The sequence below is a fragment of the Bos javanicus genome, chromosome 1 (genome assembly GCF_032452875.1).
Source record: "Bos javanicus breed banteng chromosome 1, ARS-OSU_banteng_1.0, whole genome shotgun sequence".
NCBI classification, from domain to species: Eukaryota; Metazoa; Chordata; class Mammalia; order Artiodactyla; family Bovidae; genus Bos; species Bos javanicus.
The window spans coordinates 102,354,289-102,381,076 of NC_083868.1; positions in this window are offsets into that span (position 1 = coordinate 102,354,289).

A 26,788-nucleotide genomic window follows, 5' to 3' on the forward strand; every position below is an offset into this window, starting at 1 on the left:
TCAAAGGCTCCCTACATCCTTTGCCCTTCACAGGTATTTACTCCTCTACCTCCTACTCATTCTCTGGGCCATTTCAGCTTCACAGTCAGTAAATGACCAGATCCTTCCACTGCTCAGAATATTCCCTCAGCACATTTTGCTATCCTTAGTGGAAGCTTGACTTCCCCCTTGGCACTGCTTCTGTAGCACTTTATTGCTTCAACCTTCAGCAATCTGAGCCTCTAGGCCAGATCTCCATGTGGGCTTCACACCTGTGTATGCAACTCTTTTCAGTAGTTTTTTGGACATCTCACAAGCCCCGCAAACGTGAACTTTTCATATCTGAATTCACGATCTTCCCCAACTTTGCAACTCCACTTTAATTGCCAAACTAGCTCTTCATCCATTCCTTTTCACTTCAGAAAATGGCCCCACCATTCACCCAGTATTTCATACCAAAATTAGGAGGTCATCTTTGACAGTGATTTCTTCTTTATACCCCAGGAATAATATGTCCCCAAATTCTGTAGATTCTAGGTCCTAAATTTTTCTTTCAACTCTTTATCTCTCTAGCTCCTGACATAGTACAAGTCATTTTTTATGGCTCATCTGGAATGCCAGAATAGGCCATTAATTACTGTATCTTCCTCAGTTTCCTCAATTCTTGCCCCCCCCCATTCTCTTTACAAAAGCCAACATGTTTAATAAAAACAACTACAATTACATTGCCTTCATGCTTACTCATCAATGGCTTCCCTTTTCTCTTAGGGTGAAAATAAAGCCATCACATGAGCCTTCCTGATATGGTATAGTTCTGGTTCTCCATATTCACCTGGTGTCACACTGTCCTTCACTTTCCCTACTTCAGTTATACTTATCTTCTTTGTGTTTCTAGAAATGCTATGCTTCTTCCAACTTGAGTCATTTGAACCTACTCTTCTATGGGACACTCCCCCCACCTCCCCCCACACGCACACCATGCGGCATGGCATGCAGTATCTCCATGGAGTAAGAAATGACAACCCACTCGAGTATTCATACCACTAAAAATTCCATGGACTGAGGAGTCTGGCACGCTATAGTCTATGGGGACACAAAGAGTCGGACATGACTGAGGGACAACATGGGTGGGCATGCAATATTTCAGTTCCCTGGCCAGGGAACAAACCCAAGCCCCCTACAGTAGAGTCTTAACCACTGGACCACCAAGGAAGTCCTTCTATGGACACTTATTGTTCTCTATGTGTAATAGCACATCTGATTCCCTCACTTCCTTTAGGTGCTTGAAAGTGGTTGCCTTCTCAATGAGGTCATCCCTGACCAGACTGCTGTACTTCCTACCCCCCTTCAATGGTTCATCTTTAGCACTTTTTACCATAAAAGACACTATAATGTTTATTCGTGTATTTGTCTACCTGCTTGTCTACCTGCCCCCAGAATGTGAGCTCTTTGATGCCCAACTCCTAGAAAAGCACCTGCCAATGAATAGATAATAAATATTTTTGGAGAAATTAATTCACCTTCTTTAACTCTCCTGACAACACAACATTTATATAATTGTCTCTATTTTTTTTTTTTTAATGAGAAATCTGATTGTTAAGGTCAGCCAGCATGAAAGTAGCAGAACAGTGATTTGAATCTCAGCTATTTTAGCTGCAAGGTATTCTGGTTTGATACTCTTGCATGCATTTGCTTGAATCAGGAGTGGCAGATAAAAAGGTGTTTCCTCCAAAAGAATGTTTACTATTTTCCATAGATTCATTATTTCTATGTTAAATGATGCCTATTAGGAGGAAACAGAAATCAGTGTTATTTACCTTGGCACTAATGGATTTCTGCATATAATTAGACATATCTGTGGTAAAATTTAGCTGACCCAAGGAGCATTCTCACCCTCTGAAACATCAAAACACAGAAAACATTTGCATTTGCATGCTGAAAATATGGATATTTCCTTTTTCAGTTCAACACATTCTAATAGGTGTAAATTGGTTTAAAACAGAATTCAGAAATGTGTTTTATCTCTTCAAATACTGTTAATTTTTAAAATAGACATTTTCATAATATAAACACAAATTTCCTTGATAGGAACAATGTTATGAAATGAAAAATTTGGAAACTGCCTTTATATACAATATTTACAATATCGAAGTTCCCACAAAATACTGCCACAGCTATCATCACAACAATTACCATAGCAAATACATTTTTGGGGGGTGGGGGGGGGAAACTTGGCATATTTGCTCAAAGAAGACCATAGTAATCAGATAGAGGAAAACAATAGAATGGGAAAGACTAGAGATCTCTTCAAGAAAATTAGAGATACCAAGGGAACATTTCATTCAACTGCTGCTACTATTGCTAAGTCGTTTCAGTCGTGTCTGACCCTGTGTGACCCCATAGATGGCAGCCCACCAGGCTGCCCCACCCCTGGGATTCTCCAGGCAAGAACACTGCAGTGGGTTGCCATTTCCTTCTCCAATGCATGAAAGTGAAAGGTGAAAGTGAAGTCACTCAGTCGTGTCCAACTTAGCGGCCCCATGGACTGCAGCCTACCAGGCTCCTCCATCCATGGGATTTAGGACAGAAATGGTATGGACCTAACAGAAGCAGAAGATATTAAGAAGAGGTGGCAAGAATACGCAGAAGAACTGTAAAAAAAAGATCTTCCTAACCCAGATAATAATGATGGTGTGATTACTTACACTCACCTAGAGGCAGACATCCTGGATTGTGGAGTCAAGTGGACCTTAAAAAGCATCACTACGAACAAAGCTAGTGGAGGTGATGGAATACCATCTGAGCTATTTCAAATCCTGAAAGATGATGCTGTGAAAGTGCTGCACTCAATATGCTAGCAAATTTGGAAAACTCAGCAGTGTCCACAGGACTGGAAAAGGTCAGTTTTCATTCCAATCCCAAAGAAAGGCAATGCCAAAGAATGCTCAAACTACTGCACAACTGTACTCACCTCACATGCTAATAAAGTGTTGCTCAAAATTCTATAAGCCAGGGTTTAGCAACATGTGAACCATGAACTTCCACATGTTCAAGCTTGTTTTAGAAAAGGCAGAAGAACCAGAAATCAAATTGCCAACATCCTCTGGATCACTGAAAAAGCAAAAGAGTTCCAGAAAAACATCTATTTCTGCTTTATTGACTATGCCAGAGCCTTTGACTGTGTGGATCAACACAAACTGTGGAAAATTCTTAAAGAGATGGGAAGACCAGACCGCCTGACCTGCCTCTTGAGAAACCTGTATGCAGGTCAAGAAGCAGCAGTTAGAACTAGACATGAAACAACAGACTGGTTCCAAATAGGAAAAGGAGTATGTCAAGGCTATATATTGTCACCCTGCTTATTTAACTTATATGCAGAGTACATCATGAGAAATGCTGGGCTGGATGAAGCACAAGCTGGAATCAAGATTGCTGGGAGAAATATCAATAACTTCACATATGCAGATGACATCACCTTTATGGCAGAAAGTGAAGAAGAAGTAAAGAGCCTCATGATGAATGTGAAAAAGGAGAGTGAAAAAGTTGGCTTAAAGCTCAATATTCAGAAAATGAAGAACATGGCATCCGGTCCCATCACTTCATGGCAAATAGATGGGGAAACAGTGGCTGACTTTATTTTTTGGCCTCCAAAATCACTGCAGGTGGTGATTGCAGCCATGAAATTAAAATATGCTTACTCCTTGGAAGGAAAGTTATGACCAACCTAGACAGCATATTAAAAAACAGAGATATTACTTTGTCAACAAAGGTCCATCTCTTCAAGGCTATGGTTTTTCCAGTAGTCATGTATGGATGTGAGAGTTGGACTATAAAGAAAGCTGAGTGCAGAAGAATTGATGCTTTTGAACTGTGGTGTTGGAGAAGACTCTTGAGAGACCCTTGGACTGCGAGGAGATCCAATCGGTCCATCCTAAAGGTGATCAGTCCTGGGTGTTCATTGGAAAGACTTATTTTGAAGCTGAAACTCCAATACTTTGGCCACCTGATGCGAAGAGCTGACTCATTTGAAAAGACCCTGATGCTGGGAAAGATTGAGGGCATGAGGCGAAGGGGACGACAGTGGATGAGATTGTTGGATAGTATCACCAATTCAATGAACATGAGTTTGGGTTAACTCTGGGTGTTGGTAATGGACAGGGAGGCCTGGTGTGCTGTGGTTCATGGGGTTCCAAAAAGGCAGACACAGCTGAGCAACTGAACTGAACCAAGCTGAATCAAATAGTCATCCAGTTAAAGGTTAGTGATCTAAAATCTTTATCTTTGGTCTCTTTTTTTATAGCCAATTGTGATAGGCAGAATAATACCCACCCCAGAGATATCCATGTCCTTATCCTCCGAACCTTAGAATATATTAGGTTACACAGCAAAGGAAAGTTGCAGAAGAAATTAAAGTTTCTAGTCAACTAACCTTGATATTGAAAAATTATCCTGGGTTACTTGAATAGTTCCAGAATAATCACAAGGATCCTTATATGGGGAGGAGGGAGGCATCAGTGTCAGGGTGCTGTAACTGGCCATTTTTGGTTTGAAGATTAAAGGGAGCCCAAGAAATATATCACAGGAACTCTTGGGCAAGAAAGTCTGGGAAAGGTTTAGAGGCCTAATGCCCTTGTGGTAAGAGTTAAAAAGCTAGGTGGGATACTGAATATCAACAAGCATTACTGTGACTATTAAGTGCATGACTTTGGGTAAATTATGTAATTATTTTTATCTGTAAAAAGGGATAATGATAGTATCTACTTCGTATATTTATGTGGATTAAAAGAAATGATAATTGGAAAAAATTTAATGTATGATACACAGAAAGATCTTATATAGTTTAGAAATTATTTTAATTTCAGAAGAATGCATTAAAATAATATATGTAAAACTTAGGTGCTCATAGATTTAAATCTTGATTTTTATATCACTTACTAGTTTTACACATTTGCTGTTACTTCATTCTCTAACCCTTCTTTTCTTCAGCTGTAAAAAAAATAGACACATCCATCCATGAGTTAATGCATGTCGAGCACAATTTTTGACCAGTATATTAAAGTCAATGTTATGATTAAAATTAATATAACAAATAATAAATTTGAATTAAATAAATATCTTCCAATTAGATAATTTGTTTCATATATCAGTAAATGAGTTGTGGTTGTTCAGTGGCTTGCTTGTCTCTGACTCTTAGCAACCTCATGTACTGCAGTATACCAGGCTTACCTGTCCTTCACTATCTCCTAGAGTTTGCTCAAACTCATGTCCGTTGAGTCAGTGATGCTATCCAATCCTCTCAACAAATGAGATGAATACAAATACATAAAATGTGAAGTAGGACTCATGATTACACAGTTTAGTTCAGTTCAGTTGCTCAGTCGTGTTCAACTCTTTGTGACCCCATGAACTGCAGCATGCCAGGCCTCCCTGTCCATCATCAACTCCCAGAGTTCACCCAAACCCATATCCATTGAGTCGGTAGTGCCATCCAACCATCTCATCCTCTGTTGTCCCCTTCTCCTCATGCCCTCAATCTTTCCCAGCATCAGGGTCTTTTCAAATGAGTCAGCTCTTTGCATCAGGTGGCCAAAGTACTGGAGTTTCAGCTTCAACATCAGTCCTACCAATGAACACCCAGGACTGATATCCTTTAGGATGGACTGGTTGGATCTTCTTGCAGTCGAAGGGACTCTCAAGAGTCTAATCCAACACCATAGTTCAAAAACATCAATTCTTCAGTGTTCAGTTTTCTTTATAGTCCAACTCTCACATCCATACGTGACTACTGGAAAAACCAAAGCTTTGACTAGATGGACCTTTGTTGACAAAATAATGTCTCTGCTTTTAATATGCTGTCTAGGTTGGTCATAACTTTCCTTCCAAGGAGTAAGCATCTTTTAAGTCTAGCTTTATCTTGAAAATGTATGTTAAAAGAGATTATTCATTAAGAACACTTTCTCCCTATTCTCACTCCAGCCAAAAATGATTGCATACTAAACTTAATTGACTTGAAACTTGGGTTTTCTATAAATTTAGTGAATGATAAAAGTTCACAATAAAACAAATCTTTAGAATGCCAATATAATATTTAAAAGTATTACAAAGGATTTTTATTTTCAATTGTCTATTATTTAAGAAAATATAGTGCATTATTTTTTTTAATTGAGCAAAGCAGAAAAATACTAAGAAATTTTAACCACCCAAAATCACACCACCCAGAAATAGCATTATTTATATTTGATGACCACTATTCTAGAGATCTCAATATTTATATTACAGAAAGACACCAAAAACTGTTTCTTACTGAATACTTCAATTTTGTTGTTAGTGTCAAAGCATAAAAACTTCATTAGCTTTTACATTCTTTCTGTCCTTTAGGATTTTATAAGTAGTACTATCTTAGAAAAATATATAGACTTGTAATTACAGTAGTTACCACACTACAGTTTTATTTGAAATTGTCATTTTAAAATGTTTTGCTCAGATTATGATTAAGAAAGTGTTAAAGAAGGTTAAGATTTTATTACTTTACTTCTAGGACAAGGGAATAAAAATCACTTTCCCTTTAATTTTGATTTTGCCCTTGTTAGGTTAAGTCGCTCAGTAATGTCCGACTCTTGCGACCCTGTGGACTATAGCCTATGAGGCTTCTCTGTCCATGGGATTCTCCAGGCAAAAATACTGGAGTAGGTTACTGTTTGCTTCTCCAAGGGATCTTCCCGACCCAGGGATCGAACCCGGGTCTCCCTTATTGGAGGCAGACGCTTTAACCTGCCCTTGGATGAGCATAAAGCTCCAGCACAACAGGTTGTATGTGTATGTATGTGTGTTGTTTTCAGAGAGACATTTACTTAATTCTAATTTTTAGTACGAAATAAAAATCTCTAAGCCCATCTCCCTCACAATTCAAATCTTCAAAATTTATACATACAAATTGATAATGAAAAGTTGAAGTAACAACCTTCAGCCCCCTATTGTTTATTTGAGAGCAGACACAAGTGGAAAAGAGGGAAACTGCATTGAATTCTTGATACTGTGTAGTAAACCAGGCTCAGTTCCCAGATGAATGTCTCTTTTCCACATTTAAGACTTCCAGCAGGTGTATGACTGGAATTTGTTTCAGCAAAGTTGCAAATTACCATGCCATAGACTTTCCAAGTCATTCATGAATTGTTCAAACCAAGAATGCAAATGAAAGTATTTACAGCATCCCATTTCGGATATTTATATTTGAACTTCTGGCTTGAATTTCAAGAGGTTGTTTTGAATTATTTAAAGAAAGCTATAACTTTCACTTTTCAGACTGCTTGAGAAAAATAAATCCATTCTTGGTAATGTGACAAAAACCATTCTCCTGAGTTTGCAAAACTGTCCGGCAAGTTCTGATACATGGCGAGTTCAGTTAAGGGAGACTAACTTGCACCTCCACTTACTGATTTCTCCGAATCACCGTGGGCATGGGGACCAAATTTCTTCTTATTAGAGATCTCAAAAATGTGCATTTAAATTTTAGAATTGAAAACTATCATATAAATGTATTGTCGTGCTTGACAATGGAATCTGCTAGCTCTGAGACTAATATCTTGCTGTTTTAAATTTTTATAAACCATTTTGACATAGTGGCTCTATGTTTCACTTTGCAGAAATGAGAATTTCAGTGCTGTTAAGAATTGCAGCACAAGGTGATTAATTGCCAGGAATACAGCATCAAAGGAATAGCAGAAATGGAGAAGAGCTGGCTTAAATGAGGCCCATGTGATTTTCTTGTGTGGCTTAATAACAGGAAGATGGTGGTACCATCATCTGAGGTACTGAGATAGTAGAGAAAGGGGAGGGAAATTCCACAAGATGGAAGGGGGACTGATGGAAGGACATGTTAACAAACATTTGTAAACTAAACAATGTGTTTTTAAGAGGAGCTGTATAGCCACCTTCACATTAATCATTGGTAAAATTATTTTAGTGCCATCAACACTCTTTTCATGCCTATATTCATCATCTAGTTACAGTCTTTAATTACATTGTTTATTATGTTGGAGATATGATCAGGATCTGTGGCTTTTAGTAGCTTCCATAAATCATAGAAGATAATGTCATAAATAAACAACATGCTAATTGCTAATCTGTTTCTTGATTATTATTATCTAGATGTTTTATATCTGAATACTATTCAGCTATTAAAATATATTTTGAGGACCTACTATGTTTAGCATTGTACTAAAGCTTGGAATGGTGAAGTATGACTTCTCCTTTTCATAGAAATAATGAGGTAGGACACAATACTGAACTGTTAGTGCAAATGAATAGATGTACAAATGACAAGAGTTGCTCTTTCCACTCAAGGTATCCCCCATTATCCACAGTAACTATTTAAAATTACCCAGAACTCCATCTTAGTGCAGTAATTTGCATCCATTCATCCATTCTACTTTAAAAAAATTCCTGGTAGGCAAGAATTAATGGATTTTAATTTTCCAAATTGAAAATTTTATTTTCCAGAGTGAAAAAGCTGGCTTAAAACTCAAAATTCAAAAATCTAAGATCATGGCATCCAGTCCCATCACTTCATGGCAAATAGATGGGGAAAAAATGGAAACAGTGACAGACTTTATTTTCTTGGCTCCAAAATCACTGCAGATAGTGACTGCAGCCATGAAATTAAAAGACGCTTACTCTTTGGAAGGAAAACTATGATCAACCTAGACTGCATATTAAAAAGCAGAGACATTACTTTGCTGACAAAGGTCCATCTATTCAAAGCTACGGTTTGTCCAGTAGTCATGTATGGATGTGAGAGTAGGACTATAAAGAAAGTTGAGTGCCAAAAAATCGATGCTTTTTAATTGTGGTTTTGGAAAAGACTCTTGAGAGTCCCTTGGACTGCAAGGAGATCCAACCAGTCCATCCTAAAGGAAATCAATCCTGAATATTCTTTGGAAGGACTGGTGTGAAACCGAAGCTCCAATACTTTGGCCACCTGATGCAAAGAAGTGACTCATTGGAAAAATTCCTGATGCTGGGAAAGATTGAAGGCAGGAGAAGGGGATGATAGGGGATGAGATAGTTGGATGGCATCACCAAATTGATGGACATGAATTTTAGCAAACTTTGGGAGCTGGTGATGGAAAGGGAGGCCTGGCATGCTGCAGTCCAATGTGTCTCAAAGAGTCAGATATGACTGAGTGACTGAATTGACTGAATTTTCCAGAATGTAGATCAACAAGATACATTTTCTGACTTGGACCCCATATATGTCTTCTATCATTTGTAAGATAATTTTCCCGTAGTTTTGGTTGTCATTTCTTTTGTTGAGCAAAAAGCAGTAAAATTTTATGCCACTTTTGGTTCTGGGAGTCTGGCTGGCAGTGGATAATGATGAAATCTCAGTCTCTGTGCAACAGTACCAAGTCAGATCTCAGTCAGAGTTTTGCATGAAGTAGAGAAGAATGGTTTTATTGCTTTGCCAGGAAAAGGGGGTTACAGCAGGTTCTTGCCCTTAAAACTGTGTGTCCTGACCCAAGCAGTTTTGGTGAGGAGTTTTATAAGCAATGGTTCAAGAACGGGGTTGTGGATAAGGCAGAGGACCTGAACTCCTTTAATCTGGCCTCAGGTGGACTCCTGATGAGCTTCAAGTTTATCAAATTATCAGTATTATATACATATATATATTCTTTCTCATATATATTTCCATTGTGGTTTATGATAAGATGTTGAATGTAGTTCCCTGTGCTATACAATAAGACCTTGTTGGTTAGCTACAAATTTATGTCAATATATTCCTTAGGATTTCTTTTTTTCATTAACTGGTAAGGGGTGAAAGAATATGAAGAAAGGGAAGACTTACATATCTTCAAAGAGCTAAAAACAGTTGTGTCATAAGACTAAGATGATTTTACTCCATTTACATATAAAGTGTTAGTGAAAATATATAGTGGTAGTTATGTACAATTTCCTTACATATATCATAAATGCAGTATTCTGATACTGCAATGTTACTTAAAAATATTTAACAGATCATTAATTGCTTCTCTCTAAATTTTAAGTGTTAATATTTAGCACAGCTTCTAAAGCCCCTCTCAGTTTGGGTAGCACTTCTCTCTTCTTTATTCTCACTTTCTGTTATTTCTTTACACACAAATCCATATTATATTCTCTAGCCATATTTTTAAACAGTATCAGTTAAACTATCTTTTGCATGACTCATGTTGCTCTAGGTTTGCCTATGAATTAAGGCAAAAAGTTTGCAGGATAAGCTGAATTTAGTCTAAGTTCCTTGAACTTTTCCTTCATTTTGATTGTGCAATATTTTCTTGTGGTTATACATTGTGGTATTTTTAATTTAATAAGTTCATAAATGAAAATTAGGTGGTGGTAGTTTAGTCACTAAGTCGTGTCTGACTCTTGAGACCACGTGGACTGTAGCCTGATAGGCTCCTCTACTCATGGGATTCTCCAGGCAAGAATACTGGAGTGGGTTGTCATTTCCTTTCCCAGAGGATCTTCCTGACCCAGGTATTGAACCTGGGTGTCATTCAATAAATGAAAATTAGAGAAGCAGTCATATGATTTACTCTTATAAATGCAAAATGGTAAAGACTGAGATATGCAATCACTTAGCTATTGAACACCATAGCCTAACATCAGTTTTTGTGTCTCTTTACTACTTCCAGATTTGGAGATGAAAAAATATATTATATACACTTTTATTTCAGTAATTTATAGAGTCTGTTCATTATTGTTGAGGACATGCAAAAATATCCTTGACAACAGAAAGGAATTAGAAAGACAGCAGTGTATCTGGTAAGAAAGGGTACAGAATGACATATGCCATCTACATGTGCTTGTGGTTAAAAAAAGACAAGGTCACAGCAGTGAAAATAAAAACCAAAATGAAATTCTTTTAGGAAACAGTAAAACATAGCTTTTGCAGATAGTAATTATTAACCACAGCATTTAATGACAGAGAACAGATAACATTTAAAGAAGATAAGTAGTAGAATGCGCTGATAAAAAATGGAACACACACACACAAGCTGAAAGTATTTAATTATTGCTTAAAAGGTTAGATAAAAAGGATCAGGAATGTGAGTCATAGATTTAGGCCTGGTTCACCAATTCACTGCTTGGTTTGAGTCAATTTCACATAATTAACTTTTTGGAAAAATAAGCTGGGAAAATGGAATAATATGGGTACTGAAGGCCCACATATAGAAATAATTTTGTGATGAAATCTAGCCTGTCAGTAAAAAAGCAATCAGATATGAGGAAAGCTGATAATCATAAATGAAGCTAAAACTTAACCATTAAAAGGAGGGGGATACTAAATATCAACATCTAATAATGAAGAGTCATTTCTGGGGATCTAAAAATACATTACATGAATTTAATGTATTAATTATCTGTTATTCAAGCATAAAAATAGGATGATTGCTGACCATTCAAAATGTATTTTGTATAAAAGGAACACAGCTCTATTAAGGATTAGGGGTTTTCCATTCAGTCATTGAAAAAAAATATGAAAAATATTGCAAAAATACAAAGGTAAGTGTTTCTAGAACTCTTTAGAATAACACTAACATTTTTTGGAAGCTTGTAATCAATTAATATTTATAAAGTAGATATAAGTAGCTTTGGACTTGGTATATGTGAGTTATTTATAGCTTATTTCTACTTCTACCAAACCTTTCCTAAAAACTATCCTATTTCTCTGTACCATGTAGGGCTTCCTTTGTAACTCAGCTGGTAAAGAATCCACCTGCAATGCAAGACCCTGGTTCCACTCCTGGGCTGGGAATGTACCCACATGTACTATATGATACTTGAAATTCGTTTCAGTTTTTCTAAAAAAATGTTCATTCAGCCTACATCAATAATAGCTTACAAGGTTATTGGAGACATTCCAGATTTTCTTTTAAATTTTTGTGAGAAATAATCCAGAAGAAGTAGTAAAATAGCAAGTTGTATGTAATAAATAATGAGTATGTAATAAGGAACTTAATGCTCCCTTCACTGTTCATCCTAGCTTTGGTAACATTTAATACTTACTAAAATTGTCAGGTTAAGAAAAAGTATATATAGGAAACTTTGAACCTGGTAGGCTACAGTGCATGGGGTCGCAAAGAGTCAGACACGACTGAGCGACTTCACTCACTCACTCGCTTCTTCACTGACCATTTTGTCGCTTAGTGGTAAGGAACCTGCCTGCCAATGCAGGAGACATAAGAGACATGGGTTCGATCCCAGGTCCAGAAGATCCCCTGAAGGAGGAAATGGCAACCCACTCAGGTTATCTTTGCCTGAAGAATTCCATGCACAGGGGAGACTTGCAGATGACAGTCCATGGGATCACAAAGAGTCAGACATGACTGAAGTGATTTAGCAAACAAGCAACTAGAAATATTAGTAACATAGTTACTTTAATAGGGAATTGACTTTAAAGAATTACCAATATGCATTCACTACTCCTCTGTAAGAATTTCAATGGGAAAAAATCACTTCTCCAAATTGTCAAAAACGTTTTTATATATTCTAGATAAAATAACATTTTTCTAAGGTGAGTTTTTGCTGGCACTCACTTAAAACAGTGGTATATATTTGAGAAAAAAAATTTAATGATGATATTGATGATGATAATTTTTAATCCCATGTGACAAAAGTTTTTGTCTTGAGTGAGATTATAAAAAAATAACCTAAATTCAATTGCCATAGATAATTATAATATTCTTATTAATACCAGCATTGTATTTGCATATTTCTTGAGTAATAAACTTTTACAGTGTCATCTCAAGACAGAGCACATATGGAAAAGGAAACGTTCTGTGAGATATGATTTTAACTAATTTAATTTGGATGAATAAATACAAAAATTTTGAAGTGAAATACTAATTAAATGTCTTTATCTGAGCTTAAGGAAATTTTTTTCTTATCTCAATGTTTTTGTCCTTCAAAAGTCAGTAATATGCTTGAACTTAAGACAATTTACTTACTAACTATGGGGAACCTAGAAAATAGTGTTTATTATCCCAAATCATAAATATACATCATATATATATATATATAAACTGCAATGTAGAGTATTAAATACAATTAACTTTTATTGAGAGCTAACTATTGACCAGGTACTCTTCTAGATCAGATAATACTCTAAACTCATGCTTATTCCATTTAATTTTCAATCCACCTGCAGTGCAGGAGACCAGGGCTTGATCCCTAGGTTGGGAAGATCCCTTGGAGAAGGGAATGGCCATCCATTCCAATATTCTTGCCTGGAGAATTCAGAGGAGCCCGAAGAGTCTGGCAGGCTACAATCCATGGGGTTGCACAGAAGTCAGACAGAACTGAGTGACTAACACTTTCACTTTTGATAATTGCTGAAGTGAAAGAAAACAGATTTTCCTGTAAGAAAAGCCTGTCTTTGCCCAAGCTTATTGGACCACTCCTGATATCTTCGAACTGGACACTTGAGTTCCACTTGAGCTATTGGAATTATTTAACTATGCATGATGTGAAGAAATGGTAACTAGAAATTTGAAAAGAGGCATTTATTTGGTTTTGCTTGGTAACTAAGTACAGTATGGAGTGTTTGTTTTACTTTTAAAAAGCAATTTTCCTCAGAGCAAGTAAGACATCTGAATTTAAATAAAGATATCTTAGAGAAGATAGTGCTTTTTAGGGAGATTATACACTCTGTAGCCACCACCAAGAGAGAATAATAATGAACTGCATAAATAAATGGTAAACCAAGCAATATAAACTCTTAAAATGTCAGTGAGTTATTGTTTAATCATGCATATTCATCCATGGTTATATGTTACTCTGGTATCGACGACAGACTAAATGTCATTTCAGCATTCCTCAAAGTAGTATATTGGGAAATAATAGAAAAAAAATCCAAACAAAACAAACTAATGCAGCTTACATACATACATACACAGACACTGATCTGTTGTAATGAAAAAGCATTCTATATTTCAACAAGTAAAGGAAACATTGGTACAAACAACTGAATAAATAATTTTACAGATGGATTTCTCAGATGCTTTCATCTATGTATTTATTATTTTTAAAAATCATTGATTTTTAGCCTTTAAACTGTTTTAATTTTGCTTTTTTAGCTGCATTTTGTGGCTTGTGAGATATTATTTCTTTGACCAGGGATCAAACCTGTGCCACCTGCACTGGATACGTGGAGTCTTAACTACTGAATCACTAGAGAAGCCCCCTTGGATGTTTTACTTTATAGTGCTACTATGACAATGTGCACTGAGGATCTCCAAGAAATAGGCACCTGAGTATCTTCACAAACATGTATATTCAGGGAATGCTGCTTCAGGTCACTCCTTTGAACATCTCTCAGAAGAGGATTACTGAGTTGCATCAACGTATTAACTATATGTGGTTTTAGAAATTGATGTACATTAAAGATGTATGGCTAAGTATACTATAGAGCAAAATTCAGTAATAGCTAGTCTAATTTGTGGCAATGTAGCTGGATGATTATTTGCAAAGCTTTTAAGCCAATAAGAATCTGTTCTTTCGCTATTAAGGGATAGGATTTGTAACTAACTGAACAATCAATATTGAATATTAACAACAAAGGGAAAGACAGAGAATATATTGTGATATGGAAGTTATACTAGAGGAGAAAAGATGAAGTTTGTCATCAATTTTTTAAAACATTTTATGCTAAGATACTTGAAAAAACAGGTTAGAAGCTAAAATTAAAGAGTGATAAAAGTTAAATGGTAGAATTAGTGTGCTCTGGTATATTTTCCCCTCTCAATAAGAAATATAAATTATGCAAAGTAATACAAACTACATAAATAATTTTTCTGTTCAGTCCTAGTGAATGATAACTTTAATAATAAGCTTACACATTCTTTTAAAAAGTACAATAAAAGCATGATCTGTGAATAAAGACTAGATGTGGAGAGAAATTTTAAAATCTCCAGAAGATACAGAAAGGTTTACTTTAGCAAGAAAATTTAATGGTCATAATTTTCACTAATTATTGCACACCCATACTTTCCTTTATCTTAAGTTTTATTTTGAAACACATACCTGGACTGAAGACATTCAGTTCTTATGGGGCTTGACGTCCTTTATTGCTTCTCTCCTGAAACAAATAAGTACAGTCAGCCCTTCGTATCCGGAGGTTCCAGATTGAAAGATTTAACCAACAGCAAATGGCAAATATATTTTTTTAAATTCCAGATATTTTCAAAACACAAAACTTGAATTTGCCCTGCTTGCAACTATTACAAAAGAATTACATTGTATTGACATTAGGTCATTATAAAATAAGAGACTTGAGCATCCATGAATTTTGGTATGAAGGAGGGTCATGGAACCAATCCCCTACCATAGCTATATGAGTTTTGGAATATTTGTGTATGTCTCCATATAAAATTTCTTAAATACAGATAATAGCTGATAGGTTTTCAATAACAATTGTTACTGAATTATCTTAATTTTATCTGTATCAGTTTACTAGAATATACAATATTACAGGCCAATGCTATGGCTTATTCTATGTTCCTCTTCTCTACCTTGAATTCTGTAATTCTTATTTTATTCTTTGTATTTCTTAAAGTAGTCGTGAGAAATGATATTCAAAAACTACTATCTGGAAGATAGTGTACTTGTTATTCATGGAATTCGTCACTGTTCCCATACCTATTGTAATGAACAGAACTAGAAAATATGCATAATTTAAAAAAGAAAGTATTTTGGGAATTATATTGATATTTCTAGTTTAAATGTAGAATTGTGTGGTTTTATTAAATCCTTAATATATTGTAACAGGAGGTAAAGGGGGAGGGTACAATTTTTGAAAGAATGACCTAACCAAAAGACACAACATAAACTGATTAGAATCAAATGGGATCAAGTTGGCAGATAAGACTAGACCTTGATACTCAATCAGCAAGTGAAATGACACACCCAGAGGTGCCATGACAGTTCCAAGGCACTGCTAAACTACCAAGGAATGGGTGGTGATCCAAATCCTAGAAATCTCTACCCCTTCCCCCAAATAATCTTCCCACTCATTAGCATATGAAATTCCCACCCTATAGAAATTAACCGTGCCAAATTTCGGGGCCACACTTGCTCTCTGTGATGCCCCACACTCTGTCTATGGAGTGTGCTGCTCTCTGAATCTGAATAAATCCACTTCTTACCTATCACTTTGTCTCTCACTGAATTCTTTTAGTGATGAGACATCAAGAATCTGAGCTTCAGATTAGGGTTAGGGTTGGGGCTAGGGTTAGGGTTAGGGTTAGGATTAGGGTCCTAAAATCAGGCACCTTGGGTTTTGGATTGGTTTGTGTCCCAGCTACATGAGTTCAAGTCCCCAGCAGGGTTTTGGCTGGATTCGAGTCCCAATCTGTGGTAAATGGTTTCAATATCATTTATTTTCTCTTACACTTAAAATATTAGTTCCCTAAACATTACTGAAACTATTTGCGATGCTTATTTCAAATAGGTATTGACTCTAACAGTATCACTAAAAGCTGTTTAAGATTTTTTTTTCCTTTTTTCTCCCAATTATTTTTATTTACAATCAAATTTTATATTTTAAGCTCAGTTAAAATATTTCCTCTCTGCATGGTAGAGCTATCTGCTCAACTTTAATTACTCTGTTTTGTTCACAGATTATAGGTGTTGCTTTTTTTCTCCTTTGATTTAATTTTGTTTTATAATTATGCAAAACTTTTACATGCTTCTAATGCCAAATCTACAAAAGAGTATATTCAGAGAACTGTAGCTTCTGTTTCCTTCTTGTTTCTGTCCTCCATATCGTCAACTTAAGCACTTAATGAATTATTTTTCCAGTTTAAAAAGGTAAGCAAATATGTATAATTTAAAATTTTATTTCTAATATACCTGTTGCCATAAATAATGTTTTAATAATTTGCATACTTAAATTTATTTTATTATAACATCAGAGTCTCATGAAACTCAAAATTACACTAAATGACAATAACTCAGCAAAAGGAGACTTCTGGGATGGTGGATGTAAAGGTAGACATATTATATGTAACACAGCCTTTGGTTGAAGGAAATAAAAGTTATTAAGTACTCAAAAGGTATAGTAAAACTTGTAGCTAAGCAAAATAATTTGTTTTGTTTAAACTTCAAGATGACAAAATATAGCTAAGATCGGTTTTCATATGTGGTTTATGGGTCAAGATGGAATGTCATGATAGTCAAATGTTATAGAGAAAATTAATCATGTTTTCATATATACGTATGCAGAGAAAGATAAAATTATTAAATAATAAATAGAAATAGAAACTAAGATAATTTAGTGTGTACACACATACACACACAGATAAAGATCGAGAGAGAGGAAGAGATAAGGAAAGAATAGAAAGCAAGAGATACATAATTAGAAACCAAAAAAAGATTTATATTAAAAAGCATATGCTTCATAAGTCTGTAATATTTATTTAATGCAGATTAAATATTTGACTTTGGTACTCTTTTTCTATTATTGCTTGAAGTGTAATTGATATACCATATTATATTAGTTTCAAGTGTACAACATAGTAATTCAATAGTTTTATAGATTATGCACTACACAGTTTTTTTTATAACATATTTAGTTATAAACATTTTGCACTTTATCAAAGGAATATAGTTTATATCATTCAATATTACTATGCCCACTAAAGAATCCTTAAAGGCCTAGCAGAACAGAGAGTATATAGAAATGTTCCAATATTATATTATTATTTCGTCAATGGTGGTGCCAGTGGTAAAGAATCCACCTGCCAATGCAGAAAGAGCAAGAGATGTGGGTTCAATCTTAGGGGATCTCTCAGGAAGATCCCCTGGAGAGAGAAATGGCAACCCACTCTCACATTCTTGCCTGAAAAAATCCCATGGACAGAGGAGGCTAGCAGCCTAGCAGGCTACAGTCCATGGGGGTCACAAAGGGTTGGACATAAGTGAACACAAACATACATATTTTACCAATGAAGCATCCAAATTTCAAAGATAACAAAGATGTTCATAAATATAACAAATTAAAGATTAAAAATCAGAGGAAAGCCTATATCTTTTAATTCTATTTTTATTGTACCATGCCATCTCTGACAAATAGGTACTAGAAGAATCTGACTCATTTAAGATAATTATATGTGATATAATAGCTTGTATTACTCCTGTGTGGTATCAAAATAAATGAGAGCTAAGAAGTCTCATAATTTCAAAATTAGTCAAATTATTTTTCATGCATTGTCTCATTTAATACATACAGAAGCTTTGAGATACAACATTATTTGCCCCATTTGTTACATTAGAATCAGAGTGAACATGTGGCTTCTCTAAACTCTCATAATAAGAGAGTATATGGGTTAAGAAGGGATTCATATTTTGGAATTTTGATTCCAAATAAAGCATTCTTTCTACTAATATATAATTTTAAATGTTATAACCACTTAATCTATTGGTTGAGTCATTTATGCAATAAACATTTATTGAACAGAAGTTGGTATGAATTATTTGACATATTATCAATTATTATCTGAAAAACAAAAATTGCAATAAGATTTAACTTCTGTTCAACAAGAACTCACAATATACACAGAAAATAAAGTGAAAGTAGACCAAAGTTAGTGCTCCAAGTATTCTAGTAATCAATTCTTTTGTTGTTATAAACTTTTTGTTTCATAAGTGGTGTCAAATGGTAACTTCCCAAAATTTGCACTATTCTAGAATACTGTATCTTTAATTTGCTTTAAGATGCATAAATGAATGATATCATTAATAATATCGTTAAGTACAATGACTGACATAAGAACCATTATTAGTTATAATTGCAGCAAGAATTGTTAATAACTATTGTAATAAAGCTAAGAAATGTTCATAATTTTTATTCATGCTGTTAAAATAAAAATTCACCTTGGTTAAATAATGTATGCTAAGTTGAAATTTTTCACAAAAGAGTTATCTCCTCTCTCTTTAAATAATCCTACTGACAAGAGGTCAAATAATAACCACTGTGAAACTGAAATATATCAAAAGAATTATTGGAATCATTCATCATTTACATATTGTATTACTAAAGTGCAAGACTTTTTTGGACTTTAATGAATTCCATGCTTATCTTTGAAATTTTGACTTCCCAGTCATGATATATTCAGTGTCTGAATTGGAATTTCTTTTTCCATATGTAAAATAGATACCAATGGGAATTTGCTGTATGGCTCAGGAAACACAAACAGGGGCTAGGTATCAATCTAGAGGGGTGGAGTGTGTCAGGAGGTGGGAGGGAGATTCAAAAGGGAAGAGATATATGTATACCTATGACTGATTTATTTTGAAGCTTGACAGATAAAAACAAAATTCTGTAAAGCAATTATCCTTCAATAAAAAAATAAATAAATAATCTTTTTCAGTAAAATGTAAAACACATTTAAATAAACATTAGGAAAAGTGGTCACTTGCATAGGATATGAGAAATTCCTTTTGTTTTGATTTTCTTTTTTTCCAGTTTAATTTGGTCCCCACCTTCATTTACAATGCTTTGGGACCTTTCCTATTTTTTCCCCCATAATTAAATGATTCTAGATATCCCTTTTGAAATCAGATTCAGTTGCAATTTGGAAACTGATTCAAACTAACTATGTGTCTATGGGGAAGTCATAACTTTTATATGATTTACTTCCTTCTCCTGTAAGATGATGATTTTTTTAAAAAGCCTCAGTTACAACAACAAAAAAAATCATTAAGTGTATGCAGTATATATGCTCCAATTTATAACATTTTCTATGGTCCTTTTTAAAGTAAGAGTTAAACTGAGAGACGTGAAGGTATTTTAAGTAAAATTAAACAACAAAATAATCCTGTGTTTAAATGCATAGTTATAGCTGCAGGGAGAGAGTCCTCCTCCTCCCTACATACAATAGTGTTTTTCTTCTGAACCAAAGGAAAAATTCAAGAATCCTGCGTTTATTAAGAATGTACCTTTCGTTTTGGACAAACCTATCCATTTAGTAAACTTTATCTGGCTTCTTTCAGTTAACTTACCTGCTTAAGAAATAATATCTTAATAAACAAAAATTGTTTTTTTGTTTTTTTGTTTTTACTCTAGAAGTTCACTAGCCCTACTTTGGAATAATTTTTTTCCATGAAATTGAATAATTTTATTGCTCATTACTTTTATAAATGACTTATTTTTAATGAAAATGTGAATTTTTATAGCATTGTAAAAACAAATACATGTATAGTAAGGTACAGTTTACGATTTCTTGGTGGTGCAGTGGTCAAGACTCTGACTGCCAAAGCAGGAGACACAAGAGACATAGGTTCAATCTAAGGATTGGAAAAAGCCACTGGAGTATGGAAAATCCCATGGACAGAGAGCCTTGGTGGGCTATAGCCCATGAGGTTGTAAAGAGTTGGACATGACTGAGCACATACACACTTTCAAATAAACTGATGTGCTACAACTGTTATATTATTCCTAAGCATTATTACTCCTCATAGTGTTAATTACTCACTTGTGTCTGATCTTTGCAACCTCATGGACTGATTGTAGCCCATAAGCTCCTCTGTCCATGGAATTCTCCAGGCAAGAATACTGGAAGATCCCCTTCTGCAGAGGATCTTCCTGACCCAGGGATAGAACCCAGGTCTCCTGCATTGCACGCAGATTGTTTACAATCTGAACCACCAGGGATACTCATGACTTCTCTTGGGCAGTTGTAAAACGAAGATGTATACTCAGTTATACTCTACTTTGAGGGAATATGTATTTAAGCATATTTAAGGATGTCAGAATGTGGCAGCAAAATTTCCTCAGGGGTTCTTATGCCTTTATGTTATATTCTCAATAGATAACCTAATAGTTAGTGTTTATTTTTTCTTACAGATGTAGCATTGATTTAAAGCCAGTAACAATATCCACAGGAACAAATATGAGCCTTTCCAACTTTAAAGTTCTTAGAAAAGAGATCAGACCTACATCAAATGCAGTTAAACAAACAAAAAAAAAAATCAAAAAAGGACACCTGTTTTTTCTTTTCACATAATGGTGTGAATAAAGTGAATAAAACCTATATATCCTTTGTCTATATTTTATATCTAGTTCTGGGTAATCTAGATTTGTTGCTTAAAAAGACATAAAGAATATTTTAATGATTTTTTCCTACAATTCTAATTTTTAACTATTAATTTAATTTTTAATTATTTTCTTTTATATGCAATTCAGTTATCATAGTAGCTTCTGTCTTTCAATAGCCTTGTTAATTATTAAATTTCTCTTAGACTGTATTAATAACTTCCTAAACAATTTGAACCTATACTCAGTCTTGATTAGTGAATATAATTCCTAAAATATTACATTCATAAAATCATTCACTTTATAATAAAAAACATGCTGTGTGGCCCAAATGTCTATTGGATGAAAATTCAAGTGAATTGTGCTAGAATTAAAAATCTCCATTACCTATGTCCAAACAACAATTCTAAAGTGTTTGCTAACAGCAAATATTTAATGTCACAAATTTGTCTACTTAGTTGCCTATTTAGTAAGTCATGTGTAATATGATAGTATGAGCTATCATAGTTGTTGAAGTAATCATAATCAGTTCAGTTCAGTTCTGCTCAGTCACTCAGTCATGTCCGACTCTTTGCATGTCTGACCCCATGAACTGCAGCAGGCCAGGCCTCCCTGTCCATTACCAACTCCCGGAGTTTACCCAAACTAATGTCCATTGAGTTGGTGATGCCATCTAACCATCTAATACTCTATTCTCCCCTTCTCCTTCTGCCTTCAATCTTTCCCAACATCAGGGTCTTTTCAAATGAGTCAGCTCTTCACATCAGGTGGCCAAATATTGGAGTTTCAGCTTCAACATCAGTCCTTCCAATGAACACCCAGGACTGATCTCCTTTAAGATGGACTGGTAGGATCTCCTTGCAGTCCAAGGGACTCTCAAGAGTCTTTTCCAACAACTCAGTTCAAAAGCATCAATTCTTCAGTGCTCAGCTTTCTTTATAGTCAAACTCTTACATCCATACATGACTTCTGGAAAAACCATAGCCTTGACTAGATGGACCTTTGTTGACAAAGTAATGTCTCTGCTTTTAATAGGTGTCTAGGTTGGTCATAGCTTCCCTTCCAAAGAGTAAGCATCTTTAATTTCATGGCTACAGTCACCATCTGCAATGATTTTGGAGCCCAGAAAAATAAAGTCAGCCACTGTTTACACTGTTTCCCCATCTATTTGCCATGAAGTGATGGGACTGGATGCCATGATCTTAGTTTTCTGAATGTTTAGCTTTAAGCCAACTTTCTCACTCTCTTCTTTCACTTCTATACTATCTGCCATAAGGGTGGTATCATCTGCATATCTGAGGTTATTGATATTTCTCCTGGCAATCTTGACTCCAGCTTGTGCTTCCTCAAGCCCAGTGTTTCTCATGATCTGCATAGAAGTTAAATAAGCAGGGTGACAATATACAGCCTTGACGTACTCCTTTTCCTATTTGGAATCAGTCTGTTGTTCCATGTCCAGTTCTAACTGTTGCTTCCTGACTTGCATACAGGTTTCTCAAGAGGCATGTCAGGTGGTCTGGTATTCCCATGTCTTTCAGAATTTTCCATAGTTTATTGTGATCCACACAGTCAAAGGCTTTGGCATAGTCAATAAAGCAGAAATAGATGTTTTTCTGGAACTCTCTTGCTTTTTCAACAATCCAGTGGATGTTGGCAATTTGATCTCTGGTTCCTCTGCCTTTTCTAAAACTAGCTTGAATGTCTGGAATCTCACGGTTCATGTATTGCTGAGGCCTGGCTTGGAGAACTTTGAGCATTACTTTGCTAGCGTGTGAGATGAGTGCAATTGTGAAGTAGTCTGAGCATTCTTTGGCATTGCCTTTCTTTGGGATTGGAATGAAACTGACCTTTTCCAGTCCTGTGGCCACTGCTGAGTTTTCCAAATTTGCTGGCATATTGAGTGGAGCACTTTCATAGCATCATCTTTCAGGATTTGAAACTTCTCAAATGTAATTCCATCACCTTCACTAGCTTTGTTCTTCCTGTTGCTTCCTAAGCCCCACTTGACTTCACATTCCAGGATGTCTGACTCTAGGTGAGTGATTACACCATCGTGATTATCCGGGTCATGAAGATCTTTTTTGTATAGTTCTTCTTTTTATTCTTACCACCTCTTCTTAATATCTTCTGCATCTGTTAGGTCCATACCATTTCTGTCCTTTATCGAGCCCATCTTTGCATGAAAAAATCCCTTGGTATCTCTAATTTTCTTGAAGAGAACTCTAATTGTTCCTATTCTATTGTTTTCCTCTATTTCTTTGCATTGATCGTTGAGGGAGGCTTTCTTTTCTCTCCTTGCTATTCTTTGGAAACTCTACATTCAAATGGGTATATCTTTCTTTTTCCCCTTTGCTTTTCACTTCCCTTCTTTCCACAGCTATTTGTAAGGCCTCCCCAGACAGCCATTTTGCTTTTTTGCATTTCTTTTACTTGGGGATGGTCTTGATCCCTGTCTCTTCTACAATGTCATGAACCTCTGTTCATAGTTCATCAGGTACTCTGTCTGATCTAGTCCCTTAAATCTATTTCTCACTTCCACTGTATAATAATAAGGATTTGATTTAGGTCTTACCTGAATGGTCTAGTGGTTTCCCCCACTTTCTTCAATTTAAGTCTTAATTTGGCAATAAGGAGTTCATGATCTGAGCTACAGTCAGATTCCTGTCTTGTTTTTGCTGACTGTATAGAGCTTCTCCATCTTTGGCTGCAAAGAATATAATCAATCTGATTTTGGTATTGACCATCTGGTGATGCCCATGTGTAGATTCTTCCCTGTGTTGCCATGACCAGTGCGTTCTCTTGGCAAAACTCTATTAGCCTTTGCCCTGCTTTATTCTGTACTCCAAGGCTAAATTTGCCTGTGACTCCATGTATTTCTTGACTTTGCACTTTTGTATTCCAGTCCCCTATAATGAAAATTGAATGAAATAGATTGTAGGATAATATATTCATTCAGTTTGTACTCTCTCCTGAGGGTCTCTTGGATTGCAAGGAGATCATGTTAGTTAATCCTAAGGGAAATCAGTCCTGAATGTTCATGTAAGGATAGATGCTGTGCTGAAGCTCCAATACTTTGGCCACCTGATGTGAATAACTGACACATTGGAAAAGACCTGATGCTTGGAAAGATTGAAGGCAGGAGGAGAAGGGAACGACAGAGCATAAGATGGTTGGATAGCATCACCTACTTGATAGACATGAGTTTGAACAAGCTCTGGGAGATGTTAATAGACAGGGAAGCATGGCATGCTGCAGTCCATACGGTTGCAAATAGTAGGACATGACTGAGCACCTGAACTGAACTGATGACCTATACTTTTTGAATACTTTTTGTTGTATGGCAGAAATCACTACAACATTGTAAAGCAATTATGCTTCAATTAAATTTTTTTTAAAAAATTCAAATGATTCAACTGAAAAAACAAAACAAAACAAAAAAAAACTGACCGAAATAACTTCACATGTTCTTATAGACAGATCTGGCTTGAGAAGTTGGAAGAAATCTAGGATGAAATTAGACTTTTAGAATTCGCCCAAAGATAAACCAAAAAGTGACTGTTTCACCGACCACACAATTTAATTTTTGTTATCAAACCTTGACGTTATTTGAATTTCAAGAGAAATCCAACAGATATTATTTATCTTTGTAAAATTTGGAAAGTAATAGTTATAGCTGCTGCTGCTGCTGCTAAGTTGCGTCAGTCGTGTCCGACTCTGTGCGACCCCAGAGACGGCAGCCTAGAGGCTCCCTCGTCCCTGGGATTCTCCAGGCAAGAACACTGGAGTGGGTTTCCATTTCCTTCTCCAGTGGATGAAAGTGAAAAGTGAACGTGAAGTTGCTCAGTCATGTTCGACTCTTAGCGACCCCATGGACTACAGCCCACCAGGCTCCTCCGTCCATGCGATTTGCCAAGCAAGAGTACTGGAGTGGGGTGCCGTTGCCTTCTCCCAGTTATAGCTAATGAAGACCAAAACAAGAAGGCTCAATATTGAGAAACTGAATATTCAGCTTTTGTAATATCCATAAATTTGAATTACTGAAAAGTAACATCGCTTTACTTGCAAAAAGTAAAAGATAAAATACTTTGTTAATGAAGTTTTGAAAATATAAAAGAGGCATTGTTAAAATCATGTTATAGATGGGAAATCTAAGACTGAGGAAACCTACTGATAACTAGCCTCAACTCAGATAGAGACAGATGGTAGAGACAGAGATTGCATATCGGCCTTTGAAAAGCTGAACTATGTTCTTTTTAAAGGGATAAATCAGTAAACTGTGGCTCAATAAGAGGCAGTTTTTCAAGCCTAATTTAATCTGTGCTCATTTAATAATGTTTACCTTGTTTTCAGGCTCAATCCCTGGGTAGGGAAGATCCCCTGGAGAAGGGAATGGCAACCCGCTCCAGTACTTTTGCCTGGAAAATCCCATGAACTGAGAAGCCTGGTAGGCTACAGTCCATGGGGTTGCAAAGAGTCGGACATGACTGAGAGACTTCACTTTGACTTTGACTTTCACTTTCTTTCACCTTGTTTTCTACTACTTATTTTATTATATAAACCATTAGCTTAAGTCAAAGTCAAATTTGTTTCTAGAACACTTTTTAAACGGTTGAAATATCTTTAGTTACCATATTCTATCTTCTGGAGTTTCTAGCTATTGAATTATTATTTGCAATTCAAGGATGTTTCAAATATAATTCTTCTAAGGAACTTCTATCCTGACATAAAAATTACTTAAATGATCCTAGGAAATAGCTCAGTAGCCATGTGACTATTAGCAAATTATTTCTTTATTCTGAGTCTTGCTTTACTCTTCTACCAGATGAAGAGGTTGAATCAAATAGTCCCAACATTATCTTTTGTAAGTACTATGATTGTCAATTAATCTTCAAATTAGTCTTTCTAATTCTCAATTAATCTGTAAATATATATAATAATAATGCCTACCAGACAGGGCTATGAAAATTAAGTTTGATTTTATTTATAAAAGGATTAAACAAGAGAATTGGGCCTAATGAGTATTCAACAAATGGAATTATTATTTCTGTTATTGTTATTATCATAATCAGAATATACAGTATACCTTTAGGAATAATTACAGATACTGAATAAATATTTGGTATTTAATAAATATTAATAGACTATTTGCCAACATTTATTCTTCTGCAGTTTATTTGTACCTTGAGATTTGCACATATGGAAGGCACACTATAAAGTTTTTTCAGTGTAGTACTTTTGAGTTTGCAGAGAGGAGGTAATCAAGCCCAATGTTTCAAGGGCAGCCACCTTCTCCAAAGCTCAGTTACAGGCTCACATTAAAATATAAACAGATAGCAGTTCAAAGTTTTATTGGCTGGAATGTTTTTTATTTTAATGACACAAATCCCTAAAGTCATGCTGATAAAATTTTAATGTAAGTTCATGCAAAACTCTGACCATTTGAAGATAATTATTTGGAAAGCAATTACTTAAAAATACAAACTATTTGTGTATCTAAATTTCCCTTTCATCTAAATTTGAGATTTGTCATAAAATTGTAATTGTTCTATCTCCCACAAAGAACATCTGAAATCATCTTCTTTGAAGCAACACCTTATCTTCTGTTCACCTTTTTTACTTGTGCATTCATTTTGCCCTCTTTTTGTGCTTTTCCATAATAATCAACCTTCTGAACCAGTATAGCTGCCCCCTTGTTTCTGACATTTCACTCGTTGTCAATCAGGCAATTCTTGAAATTTT